At 45.0% G+C, this 25276-nt stretch overlaps 1 long non-coding RNA gene across 1 annotated transcript in view; it reads left to right on the top strand.

Annotated features, from left to right (window-relative positions):
• The first annotated feature begins 876 nt into the window (after positions 1–876).
• LOC109489755 overlaps positions 877–25276 on the top strand; it is a 45297-nt gene continuing 20897 nt past the window's right edge. Inside the window, exon 1 of the long non-coding RNA XR_002142862.2 lies at positions 877–990. This is a non-coding gene — a long non-coding RNA (uncharacterized LOC109489755). The remainder of the gene's footprint in view (positions 991–25276) is intronic.

Here is a 25276-nt window from a genome sequence, read left to right as displayed (position 1 = left end):
AAGAAAGAGGCGGGGAGGGGAGGAGGCACCACTTGGAAACCTCAGGCCGACTCCTTGCATATTCTTGGCGTTGGTTCTGGTCCACATTCTCAGTCCCTCAGGATGCCAGGCCGAGGGAGCTCTCCAGCAAGCGGGTTTCACACCTGCCTTCTGACCTCTGGGCAGACCCTCTCTCCTTACGGCAGGAAGTAGGGAAGCCGCAGTGGGAGCTATGGGTTTTATAACACACCCTCTGCCAGGACTGAGATCTGTTTCCTGAGCAGCTCTTACGATTTGAGCCCTGGTGCTCAACACATTGGTGCAGTGAGCATGTCTTATTTCCTGGTCTCAATTCCTACTTCTGGGAGTTTTAATGAAGACCTGATCTTTCTCTGTGGGTTGAATCTTGGCACAAGAGCTTCCTGGAAATATAAAAATGTCACCTGGGCTTGCTTGCACTTAGGTAACCCTTGCTGGAGAAACTTAGTTTGAAAGAAACCAGGAGACCCTTCTAGTCCAACTATTTCAAACCATTTAATACTCAAACTTGCACAAACTATTATGGCTCTTTTGCAGTTGATTAAATTTTCTAGGACCACAATTCCTGGACCTAGTATTGCTTTATAAAACCTATTTAAAAGTGAGTGTTCATCTAGACTCCAAATTTAGCACTTTGCATTTTCCCTGCATACTGCGGTTGCCAGGAAATACTGGAAGTTTTCCTTGTTGGGTGGACAACCAGAGTTTTCAAATTACATCGTATGATTTTCTCTGACTTTCTCATGTAAGGGGAAAACATTTTTTGCTGTGTAAACATCAGTTCCAATTTTCAAAATCTGAATTGTAGAGGATGGAGTTCAGCTTACACCCCACTCTATCTGTGTCCTTCAAGATGGCGCCTTGAGGGATGGCAAGGACGCACTGGGGAGGAAGGCATGGCCAGAAGGTGAACACGCAATCCATAAGGCAGGCTCAAGGAGGATTTTGAGGGTAAGAGAAGATTATTAGAAGGTAAGTTTTTTCCTTTCCATTTATAGTATTTGCCCTTAGGGCACCAAAGGGGCCTTAGGTGGGAGCAGCTCAGAGATGATAAACTGAGCAAAGATGTTGGGTTCATTGACTTAGAAAACAATGGGCTTTTCAGATGGATACTCTTTTTTTTTTTTTTTTTTGGNTCAAGGTTGACAGTTGGGCAGAAGCTCTGGTTCCTCTTTAAGTGGTAATGTCTCATACCAACTTTTCCAAAGTAACCTGGGTGATATTTGTCGAAGTTGATCCTGTGGTGATGCATGCCACCAGCATTACCCCGGCCTCCTGGGTGCTTCCGGTGCTTGCCGATGCGGCCGTGGCCGTGGCTCACGTGGCCCCGAAGTTTCCGGGACTTTCTCAGTCTGGATGGCATGTCGGCAGCCCAGACGGAAAAGCTCGGATGGATACTCTTGACCTCTTTGGAGGTCATTGCCCAGGGAGGCCAGTTGGGTGCCAGAAAGTTTAACAGAAACGTGTTTGAGGGGCTCCTGGGTGGCACAGCGGTTGGGCGTCTGCCTTCCGCTCAGGGCGTGATCCCGGCGTTATGGGATCTAGCCCCACATCAGGTTCCTCCGCTATGAGCCTGCTTCTTCCTCTCCCAATCCGCCTGCTTGTGTTCCCTCTCTCGCTGGCTGTCTCTATCTCTGTCGAATAAATAAAAAAAAACTTAAAAAAAAAAAAAAAAGAAACGTGTTTGAAATCCAAAGAATATTGGGAAAATGGTTTAAATCTTCATGGAAATTTCCAGAAGAGATATAAAAGGAATGGTTACATTGCTTGACATAGCAAAACACCCTCAATTTTTCATCAGTGATTTATCCACCATGACCTTATCCTCAAGGCAGTTTCGAGGGTGACCAGATTAGTTATTGTTCAAATTGGGACCCTTCTGAAAGTGAAATGGGTGCTATTGATAATGACACTGGAGTAATGGGCATATAGCAGGCCTGTACTCAGCAAACTGGGATGAATTGTCATCCATGGCTTGTCCCACTGCTTCATCTTCTATTTCTCTCAAATTCTGGCATCCTCTGGGTCATCTACCTTCACTCTCCCTCCCAATTAACTAATCTATGGATTTATTTTGTTTTCCCAGAGGAGCGAGAATATAAAGCACTGCTCGGCCCATTACTGCAGCATGACAAACACCTGGTGACTGTTTGTCATCTCTCATCCCCATCCCTCTCTCTTATTTATGTTTTAAAAGAAAGCCTTTTGGTCTAGAAGGAGTGACACTCCAGGAGCATAAGCACACAGAGCCCCCAGATCTTGTTTTCTAAATACTGTTCTCCGATAAAACGAACAAGGCTTCCTTGGAGAAATGGCTGATTCTGGGAATAAAGTACGGAAAATATAAGATTTACCTGGAGAATCTTGTAGTGGTAGGAAATAGAGAAGTGCTCAAAAAGCAAAAGGATAGAGGCTTGTCAAAGGGACACAAACACCAACCCGAAAGAGCTCCTGATGGCCAAAGCTGGAACAATTTGAGTAATTAAAAAATACATATAATATTGAATTGTAACCCAAAGTATAAAAAAACTATGCATGAGTGCATACTGCTAGAAATAATTGGACAAATAAATAATAGAGGAGAGAAATCTTCCTTACAGAAGAATTCCGAATAATATATGTAGCCATTCTTTCCCCTGGGAAATGGAGCTTAATCCCCCTGCACCCTTACACCCCCAATCAAGTGTGGGCTGGGTGGACATAGTGACTCCTTTTCAATGCACAGAATATAGAAAAGGAAAAATAGTAACTTTACCGTAGAGAAACCTTAACCAAAATGATCAAGGTGAACACCCCTGGTGATGTCGTATTGTCATCATATACCCCCCGTGTAATGACAAAGGGACCTCATTCCCTGAAGCCCATAACCCACATCTAACTAGGATTAAAACATCCAATGATCCCATATTGAGGTATATTCTAAAAATTACCTGACCAGTACTCCTTAAAACTGCTGAGGTCATGAAAAACCTGGAATAACTGAGAAATTGCCAGAGCGGAGTGGCATTCAAGAACTTTCTCAGCGTGGTCACACTCAGACGTTACAAAGGCAGTACTTACTCTCCTCCACACCCCTTTTGTTTCAATGTAAAAGAACTACTTGATGCTCTTTTTTTCTTTTTTTAAAGATTTTATTTTTAAGTAATCTCTACACCTAATGTGGGGCTCGAACTTTCAACCCTGAGATCAAGAGTCACATGGTTTACCAACTAAGCCGGGCAGCTGTCCCAACTACTTGATATTCTTGATAAGGAAGGGCCAAGGCTCAACACTTTTCTCCTATTGGTATTTCCCAAAGCAGGATTGGTATACCGTTGTTGGTATGAATGATGTTGATGGCATATGTAGAAATATTTTTATTTTGATAGTTATATATTGATTTTCATGTGTATTAGAAAATGATATCATTAAACCTAGGGTTTCATGGATATTAGTATTATCACAAGTTTTATTAAAACTGTGGATCAGTTTAAAGTCAATATAAGGAAAATATTATGTGTGATATCATATAATAATACAACTAGGAGCTGGCCAAAGCTGTAAAGGCGTTCGTTCCACAGAACCTGAAGTGTGGGAAACATTGTATTCTAAAAGTGTAATTTTAAAAAAATGTTTTGTATTACGGTAAAATTCTCTACATACCAGAAGTACCCAGAAGGTACCTATCATTCAGGTTCAACAATGGTAGAGCAGATTGCTTAAATCTGCCCTCTGGTCTACCACCATCTGCTCCAGCTTAGTGAACCGGAAGAACCCATAGGGATTCAGTGCCCGAAGTCCCTGTTTCAAAACGAAAGGCTTTGATACCCACCAAGGAATTTGCACTTCACTTTATCGTTGGGAAATGGGATGTCAGTGAAATTATTTGAATAGAGAAATAGTGCTATAGGAGGTTGCCTCTCAGCTTCGGAAGGATTTATTTAGTAGTATCCTAGGGTACAACGGCTGGGATGGTTTTTATAAACCTGGCGTTCACATAATTCTAATAGCACTGATTATTAAGGACTGTATCTGAAAAGTTTTATTGAGAAATAATTGACGTACATCACTGTATACGTTTAAGGCACACAGCGTGATGGCTTGATTTACATATATTGTGAAATGATTATCGCAACAGTTTTAGTTGACATCCATCATCTCATATAGGTACCATACAAAGAAAGGAAGAAGAAAATTAGAAGAATTTATTCTCCTCGTGATGAGAACTCTTAGGATTTCCTCTTTTAACAACGCCCCGTGTACCATTTAGCGGTGTGAGCTGCAGTCATCGTGTTGTACATTCCATCCCTAGTGTTTACTTATAACTGGAAGCTCGTACCTTTTGACCACGTTCCTCTAGTTCTCCTCCCCTCCACGCTTCCCTTCTGGTAATCACAAAGCTGATTTCTTTTTTTATGAGCTTTCGATTCCACATACAAGCGAGATCATATAGTATTTGTCTTTCTCTGACTGATTTCACTTAGCATAATGCCTTCAAGGTCCATCCATGTTGTTGCAAATGGTAGGGTTGCCTCATTTTTTTGTAGCTAATAATATTCCCACATATATATATACACATACCACATCTTCTTTATCCTTTCATCTATCGATGGATACTTAGGTTGTTTCCGTGTCTTAACTATTGTAAGTAATGCCTCTGTGAACATGGGGAGGCAGAGATAGCTTTTTGAGTTGGTGTTTTAATTTCCTTTGGATATATTTTCAGAAGTGGAATTTCTGGATCATATGGTAGTTTTCTTTTTAATTTTTTGAGGACCCTCCATAGTGGAAATTTACAATCCAACCGCAGTGCACAAAGGTTCCCTTTTCTCTGTATCTATGCCAGCTTTTGCTAACTCTTGATGGCCATACTTTGTTGTAACGCAGCCCTGGGTCCAATCAGATCTTAGCACGGGAGATAGTCACTTCCTCTCTGGCGTGGCGGACACACTGGAAAGAGCACTGGGGTGGAGTCAGGCAGCTTCAAGACTGCAAGCCTGTAGCTCCGTAATTTGCTACTTTCTAGCTGTACAACGGTGGGGAAGTCATCTTAACGCTGAACTTTTCTTTTGCTTAAGCATGGTGTTTTCTGTACAGATCTAATAAGATAATAATATTTGCAGTTATGACACCAGTCCAGAAGCCTCTGCTCGCTTTAGATTACTGTTTTGATTCTTTGGCATTCTTTTACAATGGCTTACCGCCCCCCCTCCATCCCCACCCCTTGGCCCCAAGTGAATTTATTTACTTGGGTGGGTGAGGAGACAGATAGGTATCGTTGCGGAGATGTCTTATAATAGATGGAAGGAGGAATAAATAACAGTAATTTAAAACTTTCGCCTGCAAGCCTCTTGCTCCAAGGGAATCAGCAGGCTATTCTCTGTTGGTTCCTGTGATGACGTGGAAATAAATAAATCTTGATTGAGGGAGGGGATGATGTTGGTGAAGCCCCTTCCCTTGGCTGGCAGGAAGAAGAAAGTATTGAAATAGATAGTTGTAATTCTCCTGGCATGCTGCTTGTAGAGAAACAGTGGGGTCTTGTTGGAAATAGTTACACCTTTGGAAAGAGAGAATTTCCTCAATTAGAGGACATGAAACAGTAATGAGAATAAGCATTTGGTAAATTCAGGAAATCAGCTTCAGCTTGGGAATCCCAAAAGGGGATATATGTTTGATGGGGGAGGGAGCAATTTTCCAGGGCTGACCCCTGGTGAAAGGAAACTTCTGATTTTAAGTTTTAAAGCTCCAAAGGACTAATTCAGAGTGGAGAAGGGAAAATGATTTCCATGGGGATGCCTCCTAAGACATTTGCATTCTGTAAACCAATTGCCTGTTGGCCGACGGGGTTTGGATTTTCGGGCCTGCACACTTTTTTCTTTTCCACCGCTGAGTACAATTATTCCCTAAATCCATTCCTGTGGAATGTAATGAAATCAATATAGGCCAGTTTGAACTTCCTGGATTAAACCTTCATAATATTTTAGAGGAGGAGACACTATAGTTAGTAATTAAAAACATTTTCTTTTCACCACATAGAAAATCAGATGTCCACTCAGTAAAGAGTTCTCCTCCCCGGTTATGTTTTGGTGCCGTCAGGAGGCTGACGTACAACACTTGGTTGGAGTAATCTCAACATAAGCAACGTTGCCAGGGTAACCAGTTGGCCTGGTTCATCAGAGATTGCCTTAATTAAAGCCTCATAGATCAAATCGGTTTTGCAGGTTCTAGAATCCATGGAGCTAAATGAAGTGGGACAGAGAATGGGAATTTGACTTGATACATTTAGAAAAGCATAGCTTGTCGGGGCTCTACACTCGAGCAGATGTGTTCCAATCGGTAGCACTCTCTTCAAATCCCTATTCCTGCTGCTCTCTCTCTGAGCACCTGCAAAACTCTCCCTCACATCCTGGCCTTTCGTGACTCTCTGTGATCTTCACTTTAAGTAAATGGAAGCTCTTTCGTGTGACCCACCACTCCCTTCCTCTATCCAGGCTGCCTCTTAGCCTGGTTTCCATTGCTCCTGGCCGTGAACTTGACTCTCTAGGAGACCGAATGATTGGTGCTTCTGGGCGCATAGCATGACCTTAGGCGTAGGCCCTGCCTCCTGCAGCAAGCCCCCTTCTGTCATCCCTTCCTTCCAAGTGATACATGTTAATTCCTCTTCGTCCTTCAAGACAAAGCTTTCATTCTGCCGGAAGACCTCCCCTGCCTGTTGGGCTATCCTCTTACACTTTTATATGATCTTGGGCCTCCTGCAATGATTACTTTTATTGTTTTATAATGAAATTATTTTCACCCCCCCTTCATCCTCCACCTGTTGAAATTAGATTGTAAGATCTATGAGGACAGGAACCATACCTTATTCATATTTTCTATTCCTGGCTCTTGACTATGGAAGTAATTTTTGATGGATTTTTGAAGCCAAGTCGGATCTTGTCCTCAAGCGCCTCAGGGTCTAGGGAGGAGACAAGGAGCAGGGAACAGTGACAACACAGGGTCACAGTGACATGGGCACCGGGGTGTGTTGGAACACAGAAACTGGGCCCCTCCTCAGTGAAGCTGACATCTACCTTGATATATTGGCATGTGACCAGCTTTTAGGTGAGACTTTTATTATTGCTGCCATTGGATTATTTTGTTTTGCTTTGATTTATTTTCTCCCTTTTTTTTTTTTTAAGATTTATTCTTTATGAGAGAGATAGAGAGAGAGAGAGAGAAGGGGCAGAGGGAGAGGGAGAGAGGTCTTAAGCAGACTCTGTGCTGATTGCAGAGCCTGATGTGGGGCTCAGCGTCACCACCCTGAGGTCATGACCTGAGCCGAAATCAAGAATCGGACGTTCAACTGACTGAGCCAGCCAGGCGCCCCTATCCTTTTCATTCTTTATGCTTCCTTCTCTTTAATTTCCTATGCGGCTTCAGAACAAAAAAACTTCACTTACTGTAGGCTTCTGTTTCCTCCTGTGTGAAATGAGAGTGAGTTTTTCGCTGATGATGACTGACGCTCCTTCTAGACACAACTTTGACAACTTCCAAAGTCTCCATGGAGAGACCCATGGATCCAGGAGGCCTATGTGAGGGGATTTTCAAATGGGACTCTTTCTGCGTCTAGTTTAGCTGATGCCCAGAGCTGATAATGGTTTCAAGGGTGGCATACCACCCACATGGAACGTGTGAAGGACTGTCAACATGATTCTGTTACCTTTCACTCATCACTCCCCTCAAGGTTATGAAAGACGTTGGAAGTTGTTCAGAGAGAGCCTGGAGGGCATGGATTCCTCTGGTGAGGGTTGTTTCCTGGCCCTTCTCCTCCCCACTGGCGTGGGTGGAACGTGAGTCCTTGCAATGTAAGCCAAGCACATGGCCTCAGAGGGCTGAGTAAATGTTCCCAGGAGCTTGGGAAAGGTAGGGTCTGGTGTTTGATGCCCTCCTGTATAAAATAGAATGTATTGATAGTAAAAGTGAGGTATAGTAAGGCCAGCAGATCGGGAGCCTCTTGTCATTAAAAAGATAGGTTGTTACTCACAGTTCCCAGGAGGAGCAGGCCATGCCACACCACGGGGGTGCGTACACAGAGCGAAGCACCAGGACAGTCAACAGGCAGAGGGACAAACTATGGGTAAGAGGCTTTATTATGGTTTCTGCAGGAAGGAATGGTGATGCAGAGCAAGCAGATTCAGAATTAGCCTGTATGAACAATTTCAGTGGGCTCTGGGCCTAGGGGCTGTCCCTACTGGATTGGTACCCGGTCCGGGAGTGATTAGGGCAGTGGTCAGGAGGCAAAGGGCCCGATAGAGGATGTGTGTGAGGATATGGGCTCTAGAACCATTGGTTTGCGAGTGACATGTGCCCTCACAGGTAAATTGTTCACAACTTCTAGGAACTGGCTAACCCTAGGAGGCGCCGTCTCTCAAGGGTCAGGAAGTGCTCGGATGTCCAAGCACCAGACAACAGAAAATGAAAGGCAAGGTTACTACCCCTCCTGGGGAAGTCTGAAGTCAGCAGGCTGAGGCTGGATCTGCACCTGCGTGGTGGGAGACAGAGATGTGCTGGGAATAGCTTCAGTCTGCACAAACACTGGGAAAATGGGCAGGTTTTCTGGGGCCCAGGGTGGCGTCAATGCCGGGGACTTTTTCTGCGGGCACCCTCCCGGGGGAACCTCCTGCACAGACAGGTTGAGTGCTAGCGACCCCAGGCCCGTGACGCATCATAGAGGGACAGCAGCAGGAGAAGCATGGCCCTTACTAAGGAGAGGCCTTTAACGAACTCATAAAGGGGCACCTGGGTGGTTCAGTCGGTGAAGCATCTGACTCTTGGTTTCCACTCAGGTCGTGATCTCAGGGTCATGAGATCAAGCCCCGAGTCGGGCTCCGTGGTCACGGCGGAGTCTGCTTGAGATTCTCCGTCCCTCCCCCTCCCCCTGCCTGTGCGCTCACGCGTGCTTTTTCATTCTCTCTCTCCCTCTCAATTAATAAAATCTTTTTAAAAAATAAAGAACCCACAAAAATCAATGAAAAAGGGTATGCTGGATGCTGACTGTAGAACGGTGCCTGGTAAATGTGACTGTTTTGTATGCTTCCTCTTCTCGTGTCTTCTGGGCCCAATACTAGAGGAATAGCAGGTGCCAAATTGAGAGGTAGACCAACGACAGGAAGTACCTCCTCCTCCCTGATGGCCTCAGTGATTACACCTGGGCTGGGGGGCCAGGAGGAGGGGGACAATTTTCCCACTGCACAGGAATGTGGACGTAATTTTCATCTGGACTGGTGCTGGATGCTTATCAGTTACACCTTATATTTTCTAAGAGTGCTTGGGGAAGCTGTGGGACCTCCCCAGGTTGTCATCTGGGGGCGGAGGAAGGACTTGGTGATTGGGCAGGTTTGTGGAGGCAACGGGGAAGCGGATAAAGCCATGCTTTGGTTACAGCCGCTTGTGTTCCGACTCATTCGATAAACCTGTCCCGCCCCCTGGGGCCCGGAGCAGCATCCCACGAACCTGGGGGATGATAATTAGGTAGACAGGACATCTGTCCTTAAAAGTGTTAACGTTTTTTTCTTTTTAAAGGTTATTTATTTATTTATTTGAGAGAGCGTACGAGTTGGGGGGAGTAGCAGAGAGGGACAGGGAGAAGCAGACTCCCCCCCTGAGCAGGGAGCCTGATGTGGGACTCGATCCTGGGACCTCGAGATCATGATCTGAGCCGAAGGCAGACGCTTCACTGACTGAGCCACTCAGGTGCCCCAAAGTGTTAGCAGTTTAGTGGGAGGGAGAAACAGGCAGGTCCCTGGGAGCCACCTGTCTCTCACAGGTCTCCCTGTCGCTGATTCTCCCCACGTCAGGCCCCCTTGTCCCGCCGTGAGAGTTATGAGCTCAGAGGTGGTGACCGCCTGCCTGAAGACCGGGCCACATCTGCAGTCCGCAGACTGCTTGCTGGGCTCTGGGTACCGGTGCACGGCGGCTGGACACAGGGCAAGAGATGTCAGCCACGGTGTGAACATTCCACTGTGATCTTGGCCAGTTCCTCCACCGTCCGGCCTAGCTTCCCAATCCCTAAATGGGCATGAACTCTATGCCTTGAGCTGGTTGTGAAATGAGATGACATGAGATGTTTGTGAGGTGCTTGCCAGAGTGCCTTCAGACCGAAAGGCTTCCTAACGAGAACTACTCTCATTAGCCTCCGTGTCCCTCCTCCCCTCTGTGGCCGTCTCCCTGGTGTACTTGAAACCTCCTGGATGAGTTTCAAATGGCTGCAGTCTGAAGACTATCTTTATGGTTAGGTGCTTCTATGGGGAAAGAAGGATAGAATTTGTGTAGGTTTTTTTTTTTTTTTTAAAGAAACGAAGGAATAGCGCATGACATCATTCTTAATAAAACAGAGTTTAGCAGTCCAACTGGAAAGGTTGATGACTTTGTAGTAACTTTGTGTGTGTGAGTGTACCAGTGAGATTAGGTGTGTCAGACACATTTATATTTTGCAGAAGGGAGTGATTTCACTTTCCTTTGTATACACTGTCCACAAAGCTGATTATACCTGGGATTTGTAGCAGCTGATCCATTTAGTGAAATGGGAAGGCACTTGAAAAAACTTAAAAAGTCAAAGTGTGGTTGTCATTCCTTCAACAGGTGATCTTCCCCGCCCCTTGTCGATCTGACACAGGAGAACTGGTTTTCCCAGAGGGCGGTCTGAGGCCCTTGATGTCGTTGCCTTGTTTTCTAGTGCGATTAGGGAACATCTTGTCTCCAACAGAGTGTCTGGGTCTTTAGGACAGGGATTGTCTCCTCTACTTTTTTGTTGTTGTTGTTTTTCCTGTATTCTTTAGTAATTAGATCACTTAGTAATTATTCATTTCCTTTGTCTTGTAAGTGACTCTTGAATCATCAAAAGTGGTTTAAAATAAGTTTGTGGTACTTTTAATGTTAATACTGTTTCCACATAATTCTTTGAACATAACTATTTGAAAATTGGCAATCTTTGTATTTATTAACCAGAACAGTTCATTCTCAAATCCTGCCATATAACAGGGAGTTCCCTGCCTTCTTTTTATTGTTATGGCCCATATGAGACCTGATGAGTAAATGGGATCCAGCCTCAGACACATCTTAGCATCCTGAAATTCAGAATTGATAATTAATTTTAAGGTCTGATGTGGAAATATGTGCCCACTGAGAATTCTACTGGGCTTGTTTATAGAAAATAAATATTAATTTTTGTTAAACTGAATGCATTTGCTTTTATTTTCCCAAGTCACCACTAGCTTGCTCAACAGAAGACAAATAGAGGCAAATGCTCCCAGATTAGCAACTTTTTTTATTTCTCTCAGGGAAGTTTTTAATAGAAATGTGTGTGTGTTTGATAAATATATATACATTTTGGGAGGTATCAGTTTACACGTCTGTTGAAATGAGAGCTTTCTTATTTAAACATATTCTCTCTGGTTCATTTTCATCACATTGTCTGAGTAGGTGAGCTTTTTGATGGGACAGTTTGTCACACACACACAAGACACGATGTAAGGCCAAGGCCGGACTGATTAGGCTGCTGAAGAGGAAACAAGCCACCTTCAGATTCAGACCATTTATTACGTACATATACAACAAAAGGAACAACAGGTGTGCAGTTCCCTGGGGTCCTCAAGGGCACCGGAAAGGGCAACGCAGACAAAGGGGTTGGATATCCACACCGTGACTCATGGATCCCTCATTGCCGAAGAGCCAATCCTAAATGGCGGCTGTGGAGATTTATATTTCACATTTCTGCTGTGGAGAGGAATGCCAAGGACTCCATACCTCACCAGAACCTGGGAGGCGGTTCTGAGGTGAGCGGGCAGAGGCCTCACATCAGCCCCCCTTGGGCCTCCCATGTGCTTGCGAACGTTCTGGGAAAAGCAAGAGACATTTTGAGATGACTCAGGAGATCTGTGGTTCAAGCCTTTGCCTGCATCGCCTGGGGGATACGTGGAAGGTTGCTGGGACACCATGGTGGAACTTCCCCCCCATACCATCTTTTTGAAAACTGTCCCCCTGCACTGGGCATGTGAGAAGGACTATTTCAAGCTTTTCAGTCTGGCTCGTCCTGCTTGTCCAGTTTTCTCAGAGCTGCTTGGAATCCGTAGCAAAGTTTTCTGTGGGCAGATCTCAGTTACTGGCTAGGAGAGCATTGGTCTGTGATGCTTGACCTTGAGAGGGCGCTCAATTGATGAAGCAAGTAGAGGACTTTCCCATTGCTTTGCTACAGATTTTGCTGTACTGGGCTCTAGTTGGTCAGGACAGCCTGGTGGTGAACAGCTTAGACGATGCAGCTGGAAGTTTCTGCCATTGACTAGCAGGGTGAGCTTGAGCAAGCTGTCTAGACTCTGTAGGTCTCCATTTCCTCATCTACAGAATGGGGACAACAGCATGAGAAACTCATAGAAGCAGTATGGTAACATGCTTAGAATGGTGTCCGAGGCACGGTGAGCACCCAAGAAAAGTATCCCCCAAATTATCAAGAACATGTTGTGGTGTTGTGCTCTCTACTGAGCACTTAGGATAGGAGAGGAGGACAAGGAAAGAAAGACCCTAAGCTTTGTCAATTTACCATATAGTTGAGTTAACCGAGCTTGGACCAACAGTCAGTCAATGAACATTACAATGGTTATAGAATGGTCTTTGTAAAGGAGAGATCAATGGTCATAGGAGTCATCTTTTGGTTAGATTGTATTTGATGACATCTCTGAATTGGCCCGGTGACGGGGCTACAGGTGGAGAGCAGCAGGTCCCTCAGTAAAGGCTTCTATCGAGGGGTCCTGCTCACAAAATGGTTGTGCAAGACGGTCTTGGCCAGGAACTGTCTACACACCTCTCTTTGCCTTTCATTGTCCAGCCTGAGGGATGCCTGCACAACCTATTTGATCATTTTGACTGAAACGACTGGTCATTTCACATCCTATTGGATGTTTGCTGAGGACATTAAACACAGGTGTGTGAGAATTGAGGGTGAAGGAGCAGCCATTTTTCAATTAGGAGCCCCTCGGTTCCCTGAAACCTAATCGCATGGAGTGAACCAGACGCCCCTGTCTGGAGCTCTGTATTCAACCTAGGATCCAACTCTCAGTGGAAAATTAAAAACAAAGTCATTATTATATATTAGATTTATTAAAAATGCAACTATTACCAAGAGCCTGTGGGCATGTGTGGAAAATGCTGTAATTAAATTAAATTAAATTAAATCCAGCAGCTAGAAGTAACATTTTCCACTAAGGAGGAGGAGGAGAAAGAAAAAATAAGCCCATAAGAGAATTCCAGACCAGAAAAGTGCAAGAAGTGGCCAGGATTCTTCCAGGAGAAGGAAGATGTTGTAACTGTTAGTATTATTATTATTGCTGCCCTGAGATAATGGAAAAGTAATATGTAAATTTGGAACAAGATTGGAACTTTCCAGGCATTGGGAAATGATGTTTATTTGGAAGAAGGTGAATAACATTAAAGCCAGAGTGGAATAGCTACTATTATAGAGAGAAAGTTTATTTGTAGTGATTATCTGGAGTAATTATTCAAATAGTGACTCTCGGATCAGTGGGAAAATGGTGCTCTTTCCATGCTGCCAAGGTCAGGGCAGGGTAACGCTGCTGGCACATTCAACTGTCATGCTTCATTTCGGGAAGAATTAGGGTAGTGTTAAGATGATAGGTGATGGGTAAGCCTGGAGCTTTCGCTCTTTCTTGAAGAAAGTCTATGCTTCTGGTTTTCATTTGCATGTGGTAGGAGAGAGCTGCTGGAGAGAAGCGGGCTGAGAGTCAGTGGGATGAACCCCACATGTATTTACATTTTGTTTCTCCTTTTTTGAGATTTTTTGCAGCAAAGAGGTTGGACGGTCCCCCACAAAGGCCCTAAGGCATATTCCCATGTCCCTGAGAACTAGATGCCCAGAAAGGCTTTCCAGGGGCAGAAGTTTCTCCCAGTTCCTTGCACGGCTGGACCGGAATCTCTGTGGCTTGATTTGCTGGCTTCTTCGGCAACATCAACATTGGCCACAACTGCGCTGCTTTTTCTGAAACGAGGATGGTGCTGGGGTATTTTTAACAAAGGAAGTGGTCCAGGCGGCCTGAGGGTGAGGTCAGGGTATGGTCGGTACAGCAGGGGTGGCAGCTCCCTAAAATGTAGAGGGAATCCCTGGGCAGCAGCAGCCGGCGTGATTGCTGGGCTTGAGGTTGGCGGTCACGGGCTGTCTGGCTACCAGAAATGTTCCATTAGCTTCGCATCAGAAACTGTTGTTTGTCCCACACCTGAGAAATTTGTTATCCGTCTGAATCCCGCCCAGGATGTGTCTTTGCTCTCAACTGGCTTGCGCTGAGTTGGTTGAACTGAGTGATCCAAGTCAAACATCAGAGTTGATGGATTTATTCCTTGGCCGCGTAATCTAACTCAAGTCCGTCAAAATGATGGAGCCAGTCGCTGGACGGTCACTCCAGCTCGTTACCAGGCCACTCGGGGATTATGATTGAAAGCTCTGAGGCCCAGAAAGACTCTTGTTCTCTCGACTTGGCATTGTGGGGCGTTCTGTGTGAGGACTAGAGTCATGCCACGCGGGGGAGAAGCCCTCGAGGACTTGTAATGACTTTTCAGATGTTTTTGATGGCGACCTCGTTGGCTGCAGTTCTGAGGCTCTCTGGGGACAGGGGAGGTGGTGGATTCTGCCATCCAGGCTGGGAACCCTGTCGGTACACAGTGAGGCTCTTTGGCTGTGCGGTGGGGGTGCCTTGGTCTCTGGCTGTGAAGAAAGACTTCCTCAGTTTATGAAAAGGGGCTCGCTCGCCCCTGCGACCCTCTGTGGGTAGATTTGGAGGAATCGGGGGCTCATTTAACGTAATGCAATTTAAAGGAACACACTCTACGCCTTTTACATCCGGAGAGCTCAAGTGCCAAATGCTGTGTTTCGAGCCGGTCTGTTTTTATTCCCGTGCAAGTTTTCACTTGTTATTGTAGGAGTGTGGTCGTTTGGCTGGTCACCTTGATCCAAGCCCTGGTTGCACAGTAAGTTTGTCATTTTTTTCTTTAATCCTGGCAAAGTGGCAGAACTCACATTGGAGTGTAAAGGGAATCCTACTTTTAGTCACTGTAATCTACCTGGGTCAGATCTGCAAAACCACTCGAAAAGCCAACGAGCCATTCAACCTGCCACACAGCACAGGGAGAAGAATTGGTTTTACTTTTTTTTTTTTTTTTTTTTTTAGTTTTTTTTTTTTTTTTTGCGAGAAAGNGAGAGAAAGAGAGTACATGAGCTGGGGTGGGGGGATGAGGGGCAGAAGTAGAGGGAGAAGCAGACTTCCTGTTGAGCAGAGAGCCCAATGCGGGGCTGGATCCCAGGACCCTGAGATTATGACCTGAGCCAAAGACCGGAGCCAGGGGCAGATGCTTAACCAACTGAGCCACCCAGGAGCCCTGAATTGGTTTTACTTCTATGGCAATCTGTATCATTTGCCGGTTGAGACTAGATGATTTCAGATGATGCTCAGAAATTTCTTTGTAGAAGATAGCATGGTACTGGCACAAAAACAGACACATGGACCAATGGAACAGAATAGAGAACCCAGAAATGGACCCTCGGCTCTTTGGGCAACTAATCTTTGATAAAGCAGGAAAAAACATCCGGTGGAAAAAAGACAGTCTCTTCAATAAATGGTGCTGGGAAAATTGGACAGCTACATGCAAAAGAATGAAACTTGACCACTCTCTCACACCATACACAAAAATAAACTCCAAATGGATGAAAGACCTCAATGTGAGACAGGAATCCATCAAAATTCTAGAGGAGAACATAGGCAACAACTTCTATGACATCGGCCAGAGCAACCTTTTTCACGACACATCTCCAAAGGCAAGAGAAATAAAAGATAAAATGAACTTATGGGACTTTATCAGGATAAAGAGCTTCTGCACAGCCAAGGAAACAGTCAAAAAAACTAAGAGACAGCCCACNCATGAGAGACTATGGACTATGAGAAACAAACTGAAGACTTCAGAGGGGAGGGGGTGGGGGAATGGGATAGACTGGTGATGGGTAGTAAGGAGGGCACGTATTGCATGGTGCACTGGGTGTTATACGCAACTAATGAAGCATCGAACTTTGCATCGGAATCTGGGGATGTACTGTATGGTGACTAACATAATATAATTAAAAAATTAACAAACAAACCAAAAAATAAAGAAATTTCTTTGTAGTATGTCCCTCTGTAGTTATGTTTCTCTCCACAAAAAAGGGAGGAAAGATAAGTAGATAATATCAGGAAAAAGAAATCACATTTCTTTAAAATAGTTTTCTACCTCTATTTCTAATGCCAATACTAGAAATTATGAGGAAGAAATCCAAGTACGGCTTGGTGGCTTTCTGTGTCGGATTTGCTCCACGATGCTCTCCTGAAGTCAGATTGCCAGGAGAAAACTGGGCAGACAGACCCAGAGGTGTAGGGCAGAGACAGGGATGTTAGAGAATTCTGTGCTATTTCTAAGGATGTGTACAGTTTATGGAAGGCACCATGAAGGCTTTTGGCGTGTGTGTCTCCATGTCCACTGCTGCCCGTGTGGGTGAGGTCAGGGGATCTGGGAGTGTGCAGCTTGAACCCGGCAGGCATCCAATTTCTGTAAATATCGAACCAGTCTTCATCCCAAATCTGATTGATGCGGAATGGTTTCAAGGGTGGAAAGCAGGAGCTTAGTCTAGGATATTTATGTGTATTCCCTTCGTAGTAGGGCCATTTGTCAACAGGTGTGAACAGCTTTGAACAAGACCTCTTGTTTTGTTTTGTCGTCCTGTTAAAGAGGGACAACACATGGTTCAGAGCATGGACTTGAATCAACAGATTTAGATTTGACTCCCAAATCTACGACTTTATTGGCTCTTGGATCTTCAGCATGTTGTTCAACTCCACCTCCCCCCCACCCCTGCCCCGTTGCTTTCTTATCTTCAAACTGAGGCTGTAACTGTACCTACCTGATAAGGACTTGTCAGGATTAAGTGATAGGATGGATCGAAAGTACTGTCAATTTTTTCAACCATAATCTGCAGTAGGAAATACAGGTTTTTTTTGCTTTACTGGTTGGCATACCTATGTATACACGGACAGAAAGACACATCACTTTAACAAGATTTCATGAAACAATAGTTATCCTTCCTATGTGTAATACACTGATATTTTCTATTCTATGCTATGTCATATTTTTAAAATTTCTGGTCAGAACCCACAAAATTAGTTTTACAACACATCAGTGGGTCGTGATCCAAAGTTTGAAAAACACAGATGTAGGGCTTAGCACAGTGACGGTCACATGGTCATTGGCCTGGAAGGAACAAGCATTGTACTTGGGAAGGGGTGATGTCATGTCATCAGCAACTGAGGCTCAATTCTTTGGTCAGAGGAAGTTGTAATAAAACACTGAAAGTTTCTTAAAGAGAGTAGCATGAAGGTTGTGAATAAGACAAAGGCACTAATAAGTTGGCAGGGCTGCTTTCCTCTCTTGGAGACTTCTAGAATGAATCTTGCCTCCAAGCTCATTCAGGTTGCTGACCCAATTTGGTTCTTGTGGTTGTAGGACTGAGGCCTCTGTTTCCTCGCTGACGGTTCCCCATGCTCTTAGAGGCCACCAGCACGCCGCCTCCTGCTTTCCGGGTGGCTCAGAGGTGGGCGGAGCCCCCCTCACCTTTTTAAAATCTCCCTAACTTCTCCTTCTGCCACCTCTTAGCCGAGGACATCTCTCTGCTTTTAAGGGCTCATGCAGTTAGATTGGGCCCACCTGCATAATTCAGGATAAGCTCTCTATCCTAACATCTGTAAGCTTAATTATCTCTGCAAAGTCTATTATATCATGTGATGTAACATAATCGCAGGATCCAGGGAGTAGGGCATGGACACCTTTGTGTGTGTGGGGGTTTGCTATTATTCAAACCACGCTTGGTTTGGAAATTACCTTCTCTTTCAACAAGAGCTTCTATCGTTGGCAGATTTTTCATGGCCTTTAAATACCTAGAATTTTGAAGGTAGACACTTCTTAAGATTCATAAGGTCCGAGTTCCTCATTTTACAGATAAGGAAATGAAGTAGATTGGTGGGAGGGTCAGGGTGCATCCTGAGTTTCTTGATTTCTGATCCTTCCTCATGGCTCGGGACGGATTACGTTCCTGGGACGGTGGGTCTTTAGGAAGAAATAAATGAGAAACCTGAGCCATGGGCAAGCCAGGCTTTTTGTTTCCTCCCTCTCCAGGTCTGACTTCTTGGAAGCATTTCTAAGGTGGCATTCTGACAGTTATTTAAGGGTTATTTTATACCATCCCAGTATGCTGGACATTTTTGAGACTTTTGGGACAAGTCTCGGTTCTTAATACTTTTTTTTTTTTTTAAGATTTTATTTATTTATTCGACAGAGACAGCCAGTGAGAGAGGGAACACAAGCAGGGGGAGTGGGAGAGGAAGAAGTAGGCTCATAGCGGAGGAGCCTGATGTGGGGCTCGATCCCAGAACGCTGGGATCACGCCCTGAGCCGAAAGCAGACGCCCAACCGCTGTGCCACCCAGGCGCCCCCTTTATTTTTTTAATACTTTTTTTTTTTTCGGTTCTTAAAAACACCAGGAACATTTAACACATTTCTCATTCAGATATTGTAGATGAAAAAGGGAGAGTATTCTGTTTTTTCTTCTTCCTAGTATAGTGTAAATATCCTTATATCTAAGGTTAATAAATCCTGAGAGAAGGAGGAAGGAGAGGATGTAAGAGGATGAAAAGAGAGCCAGAAACAGTCAATTCTGGGGGGTTCTTCAACAAAGTTCTCACTGTTGTGTCTGTGCTGTCTCAGGTTGAGATGAACACATAAGACCAGCAGTGGTTTATTCTTGTGAATGTCAATGGGAGCTAGAAAGAGGTCCTATTGTCTGTCTGTCTATCTATCTATCTATCTATCTATCTATCTATCTATCTATCTATCATCCATCCATCCATTATCTATCAATCATCTATCAATTTGTCATTTGTCTATTTATCCATCCAACCATTGATTATCCTTCCGATCCCACTTCATTCAGTCTATACTTATGGAGGGCTTGTCACATGCCTGGTGCCATGCTAGGGGTTTGGATACACCGAGGGATTAAACATGGCCTCTGTCTTTAAGGAGTACACAGTTCAGTTGGGGGGATCGATACAGGAACAGATGCTGCCCCAGAATTGTGACTAAAACCCCAGTCTGGAAGTAAGAGGCTCAAAGAGTCCTACTTTTAAGAAAAGGCAGAAAGAGGGAAGAAAGCAGGCACCTCCCTCCAGTGCCTCCTAGGAGGTGCTAGAACTTCTCAGCCATCACGGCCACCCTATCCAAACAGGATGAAAGGGTAGGAAGGGGGATGCCATCAGTCAGTTCGCATAAGGTGCCCAGAGACAGGGAATTTTTAGTCATTAGCCTTGTGGGGAGCGTGGTGTTCATGGTACAAGGGGATTGCTACCTCCCTAGAGAGAGTACGACGGTGCTTTTCCTTCCCTCCCATCAAATGCATGAGCCCTCAGACAATCATTTGTAAAGCTGGGCTGTGTGTGCTGCAAGGCAGGGAGATTAGCCTCTCACACCCTGGCCATCAGCTTGCTGATCGGCCCCTGAGCACCTGAGAAAGGGGGAAGAATTGGAGGGAGCCCGCAGGGTGAGAAGGGGGCCGCAGCCGTGCTGTGAACTGCCAAGCACTGATTGGCCTCGAGGGGACCTTGAGTCTCTAGTGGGTTGAGTGTTCTCCATGGGAGGTGAGCCCTTTCGCTGAAACTCCACGTTAAGTGGGCCACCCACATGATGCGGGGACCCCATTGGCCAAAGCTGTCGGATAGCTCTCCAGTGACAGGATTTGGGACGATAGGAGAGCTGGAGCTAGAGTAGGGCCCCGGCATCGGGGGATCCATGTGGTATAAGCCATATAGTGAGGAGGAGCCTCTGGTATCTTCTAGTCCATATACTCATGAACCCCATGGAAGAGTCCACTTTGGGCACCTGCCCCACAGGCCTCGCCTTACTGGCCAGTCAGGGTCGGCCAGAGAGAGGCCTGCAGTGACTCCAGTGAAGTAGAAAGTGTTTGTCTTTTACTGGTAGCCGCCACCTCTCTTCCCCAAAGGATCTGGAGTCTGAGCATGGAGGAGGTGTGGCCATGAAACCATGTCTTCCTTCCCACTCCAGTCCCTCAGGCTGCAGGTCTGACGCGCAACGAGGGAGAGGGCAAGTTTAGGATCAGATACGAGCCCAGACTTGTTACAGGATGGGACTGAGTTATAATGACTGCAAATAACCGGGAAGTTATGGGACCTGCCCGAGGTGTGAAGGGATTTATTATGAAGCAGGGAAGAAAGATTTGACAAGAGTGTGAATAAAAACAGGGATTAAAAAAGTTTTCGTTTGTTTCCCACTGATTTGAAATTCCAATTCCTCAATACACTGGTTACCAAATAAATGCAAAACAGAGCGACTGATCTTATAATGGTGGCAGATACAAGTATTTTTCCTTTCTTGCACAATGTTTTGTTTTTCCCAGACTTAATGAAATTGTTTCTTTTCTTTTTTTTTTTTTTTGGTTTGCTTAGGTTTCTATTTACATATCAACAATTCAACCCCAACCATTTACCCCAGTTGTGAAAACCTCTCAGTATGTTGAAATACATAAAGTATTCTTTCATATTTACCTTGTTGAAAACATCTTTTTTAGAGCCTCTTCTGACTAAGTAAAGTATCTGCAAAGTGGTTTAGAGGCTTTAGGCAATAGCTGATTTAATTGATAGGAGGTTCATTGTACCTCCTTTAGTATACGGGTGGATACTAAAAAACCTAGGGAATTCTTAAGGGTTTATTAAAAAAGGCATAACATTTACAGTGAAGGAGGTGATTGACTTATTTTCCTTTGACTAGTTCACACATATTAACTCATTTAACCCACACTTTATGATGAGAAAAAGAAGACACAGGAAAGTGTAAGTTCTTGCCCAAGGTTACACAGATCATAGCTTTTTAAAATACCTTTAAATCTTTGAATTTCAATTAAGAGAAAGAAGAATTAGGTTTTTTCTCTTTGACTCCAAGGACAAAGCTTGGGCCAATGATTAGCAGTAATAGGAAGATTTCAGCTAAGGATGAAGAAGTCTCCTCTAAAGACCAGCTTTTCAAAGACTGCTTGAATTGGTTTGAAAAGAACCAGTTCCTTGGCATTGGAAGTATTTAAGAAGGAGCCTGAATACTAGTGGTAGGATTCAAACATCAGTCAGGAGGTTGCATTAGAGGACCATTAAGTTTTCAAATCTTGAGATGCTAGGATTTTTATTCATTAGACAAAATGCTTCTATTTTGAGAAACATCCCTAAATTCCCTTGATTTTGGAATAGCAGGTCAACTGAAAAGGTCATTGTAGTCATTCCCTTGGTGGCAAGTACATCTGTGTTCAAACCCATGGAAACAGTTTAAAATATTTCTCTCCTCCCCGCCCCCACTGCCTGCCTCCCTTTGACAGTCTCCAAAAGGAAGCATCATAGAATCTTAGGCTTATGAATATTTAGGATTGAATGGACAGTTAGAGATTGCTGAGTGTGACACTCTTTTTGCAGAGGAGGGGACTGGGAACCCTCCAGTGAAATGACTCTCCCAAGGTCCCCCTGCTGGTTTGTGGCAGAGTGGGAATTAACGTCCAGCCCTCTAGATCCTGAGTTCAGTTTTCTTTGTGACATACTACACTACCATTCACATTCCCTTTGGAAATTTCTTCCCTGCCTCTGATTTAAGTTGTTCATTGTGTGCTCTAATTCCAGTTTCCTACCGTCTTTTCTAAGAGCGGTGAGGGTTGGCCATTTATCCTGGCAATAAAAGGTCTTTTGTCCTGAATAATGGAATGCTGTTAGCTGCGTGTCATATTCTCCTCTGCTGGGATGGGGCCGTGCCCATTTCACACTGGCGACCATCTGAAATTAGCAAGAATTCTGAAGAATGAAAGGCAAAACGAGTAGTTACTGCAGTTTGCAGGCATTTCTCAAATACTTGAGACCAAGGACGTGGTTTGGTTCTCACATGTGGGGTTTGTGCAAATGTCTCCTCTCCAGGGTCAGGCTGTTGTCTGTTTCATCGCTGACTGAAGACATTGTTTCTAACTGGCAAAACTGTAGCGAGGTAGACAAGTCAGTGGGGGTCCAGAACTTGAAATAGCAGCTTTGCCTAGAACAATCCTTTTCCCACTGTTTCATTCCTGAATTTCCATATCTACCTTGACATTCAGTTCCCCTTGAGCTGGGCTTTCTAAATAGGTGTGCATTACCTCTTTGTATATAAATATCATTTAATATACCCCCCCTTCCTCGCCTTCTCCCCTCTTACCGCTCATTATTAGATCAGTGTTCAGTGATGTGTGAGGAAAGCCCAGCTGGCCATAACTCTGTATAACCACAGGAGGGCAGGAGAGTCTAAAGAATGAGAAGAAAAGGCACCTGAAAACAAACTCCCCTTTGTTCCCCTAGAGGCCAGATCATCATATGATCTGCAAAACCTGGCAACATTTAAGAACGATAGAGGAGTGTTATGCATTAAATGGCCAGCTTGCTAGCTTGACCATCCGCAGTAAATCAGAGGGCTTTGGGGCTCATGATTTATAAGCTGTGGTCTTTGGCAAATCAGTTAACCCTCCTGAAGGGTCTTGGTTTTCTCTGTAAAAATGGGCCTGGTATTGCCTATCGCCCTGGTTTACTGTGGACTTAAATCCAAGAGCACAGAAAGGCACCTGCCCGAGCTTCCTTCCAGTCTTCCTCAGCAGCTGGTCCTCGATGCCCGATGCCACTCGTTCTTTGATGCCAGATATCACTCCTCTGAGAAACCTTCCAGATTCCCCGATCCTGGTCTCATTCTACTTCGTGTCTGTCTTTCTGACAGTCTTTCTTAGATCGCGTTCTGATTATTTGTTTCCAAGTCCATTTTCCTCCTTTGACTAGAAGCCTTTCCGGGCAGCTGGCATGTATCTCTCCACCGGGGAGAGCAACAGAGGGATTTTAAGCATCGCTCGGTCTTTCTCTTCTTCCCTCCCTGCCTTTCCTCGTTCATTTATGAGTTTATTGAGCTGAGTAGCAACAGGCTAGGCATTAGGCAGCACGTGGTCCCTGCTGACATGGATTTACAAATTAAGGTTTTGGGTAAAATTACTAGCAATGAAAGGGGCTTCCTGACACCACACGATTGACCATCACACCCACCAAACTGGGCAGATGTCAGCACGACGCTAAAGGACTAGGAAAGATGGGCCTCGTCTGGCACCTGCTGGGAGCCCCGCAATTCCTGGCTGGAAACATGAAGACGGCATTTAAAAAATATAGAGAATATAGGCAAGTAGGTTTGTTAGTCATGTAATGGGGAAGGGGCAGGAGAAAGAGGTTTCAACGTTATAGTGAAATCCAGAAAGGGGCCAGAGAAGAGAAGAATGGTGCTAAGTGAAGTCTTGCTAAGGGCAGGATGGTACAGTGGTGGTCAAGGGCTGGGCTCTGGGGTCGGGCGGGACCAGCTTCTTCGTTTACCTGTGTAGGAGGGCAGGCAACATACTTCGCCTTCCAAAGCTCTCATTTCCTCTTTGAAAAACAAAGGGTTTCTGTGCATATTAGATAGGAGATGGTGGGGTCCATATCTGGCCCAGGAGAAGGCCCAGGGAATGGCGGCTGTCATGATGATTGTAATCGTTCTCTTTGTCGTGTGTGTTTCGTTTCATCTTGTTCAGGTCCAGTAACCTCCTCCGGTGAGGGCAAGTCTTGGAACAGGTGCCTGGACATCCCTGGAATGGCGGCGGACTTTCCAGGGATGCGTGTTTGCTTCGAGCACCTAACAATGCAGCTCTGGGAGTCCTAGCCCTGTGCCTTCCTGTGTCTCAGAGTGAGACTAGAAGCGCAGCAGTGGGGGTGAGGAGTGGCCTGGTTGCCGCCAAGAGGGGGGTGCCGTCGCCCTCACATTCTAATTTTTGTTTAAAAATTCCTGATGAGCCTGCCATCCATATGATATCTGAGCGGATGAGCTCTTACTTAAAATTTTGTCTTGGGAGGTGGCAGAGTCCCATAAGCTGTTTCATTGGTCCTCCTATGATTAATCGGACCACAGGAGACAAAGGAAACAATGATTTTCAGGTTTAAGGACAGATTTTAATCCCACTTCACAGATAGAAATGCAACCAACACGCTGGCCTTTAGCAATAACCGTTATCACAAATGTGCTCTGTGTCTGAGTCTTTGCAAGAGCCTCTGCTAGATTGATATGAATCCAGTGGTGCCTGGAGGTTAAATACAACTTCAGAGTTCTAGTCTCATGCTCCTCTATGTGGCTGATACTCCCTTAGGTGTGTCATGGCTTTCCAGGCAGGTGCGGGGACGTGGGGCAAGAGCTGAAGTTTTCATGCCCATGGTGGCTTCTTAGTGTGGTTGTGGACTATGCCGGGGTTAGGCCTTCCAGGATGACATCTCCAGGTGAAAGCTGGGTAAGCAGTGGCAATAACACGAGTTATTTTGGATTATTCTGAGAAGCAGAGAAAACATCCTTGCCCCTTTCATTGGAATTTTCCAACATATGGCAGAGTTGGGTGCGTTGCTCTCATCTTCAAGAAAGAACCAGCTCTCCCTTGGCCAGAAGTCTTGTCCGGAGGAGGCTGAGAGCCTTGTTCTCTTGGGGGAGACTGATTTAGCTGCCAGAATGAGGAATCCGGCTAAGCCCAGACAGGATGGTGTCCCTAGGGAGGAAGAGGAGGGAGACAGGGGATGGCGGAGGGACGGTGGCAAACTTAACTTGTTATTTACTCCCGAGTCTCGAGTTTAAATTTATCACTGGGTGATGAGTTTGCGCCCAATGACAGGCATATGACATCTCAGAAAACTGCATAAAAGAAGGTTTTGTAATCATGTGAATAGAAAAAGGGGTCATAAGTATTACATCATTGTACTGCAGCCCGTGGTACAGTCCTGAGATACAAAAAGAACCAGTCCTGCAGGTTCATTCGTGACTCCGTTTCGGCAAAATGACCCTGCTAGGCATGTTACATTCATGTAACCGATTTCAGTTTCATTGGTTTTTAGTTTAACTTAAATGTAGCACTTAAAGTTTATTTTAGTTTCTTGTTCTATATCAGTGTTTGTACATATTTGATCAATATTTGTATATAGTTAGGTCATAATAAAAAGAATTTGTCCACGGGGCGCCTGGGTGGCACAGCGGTTAAGCGTGTGCCTTCGGCTCAGGGCGTGATCCTGGCGTTATGGGATCAAGCCCCACATCAGGCTCCTCCGCT

This window comes from Ailuropoda melanoleuca, chromosome 8, assembly GCF_002007445.2.
Source record: "Ailuropoda melanoleuca isolate Jingjing chromosome 8, ASM200744v2, whole genome shotgun sequence".
In the NCBI taxonomy this organism is placed as follows: domain Eukaryota; kingdom Metazoa; phylum Chordata; class Mammalia; order Carnivora; family Ursidae; genus Ailuropoda; species Ailuropoda melanoleuca.
Note: the sequence above shows the minus strand (reverse complement) of the source record. Positions and strands in the feature narration are given on the sequence as shown.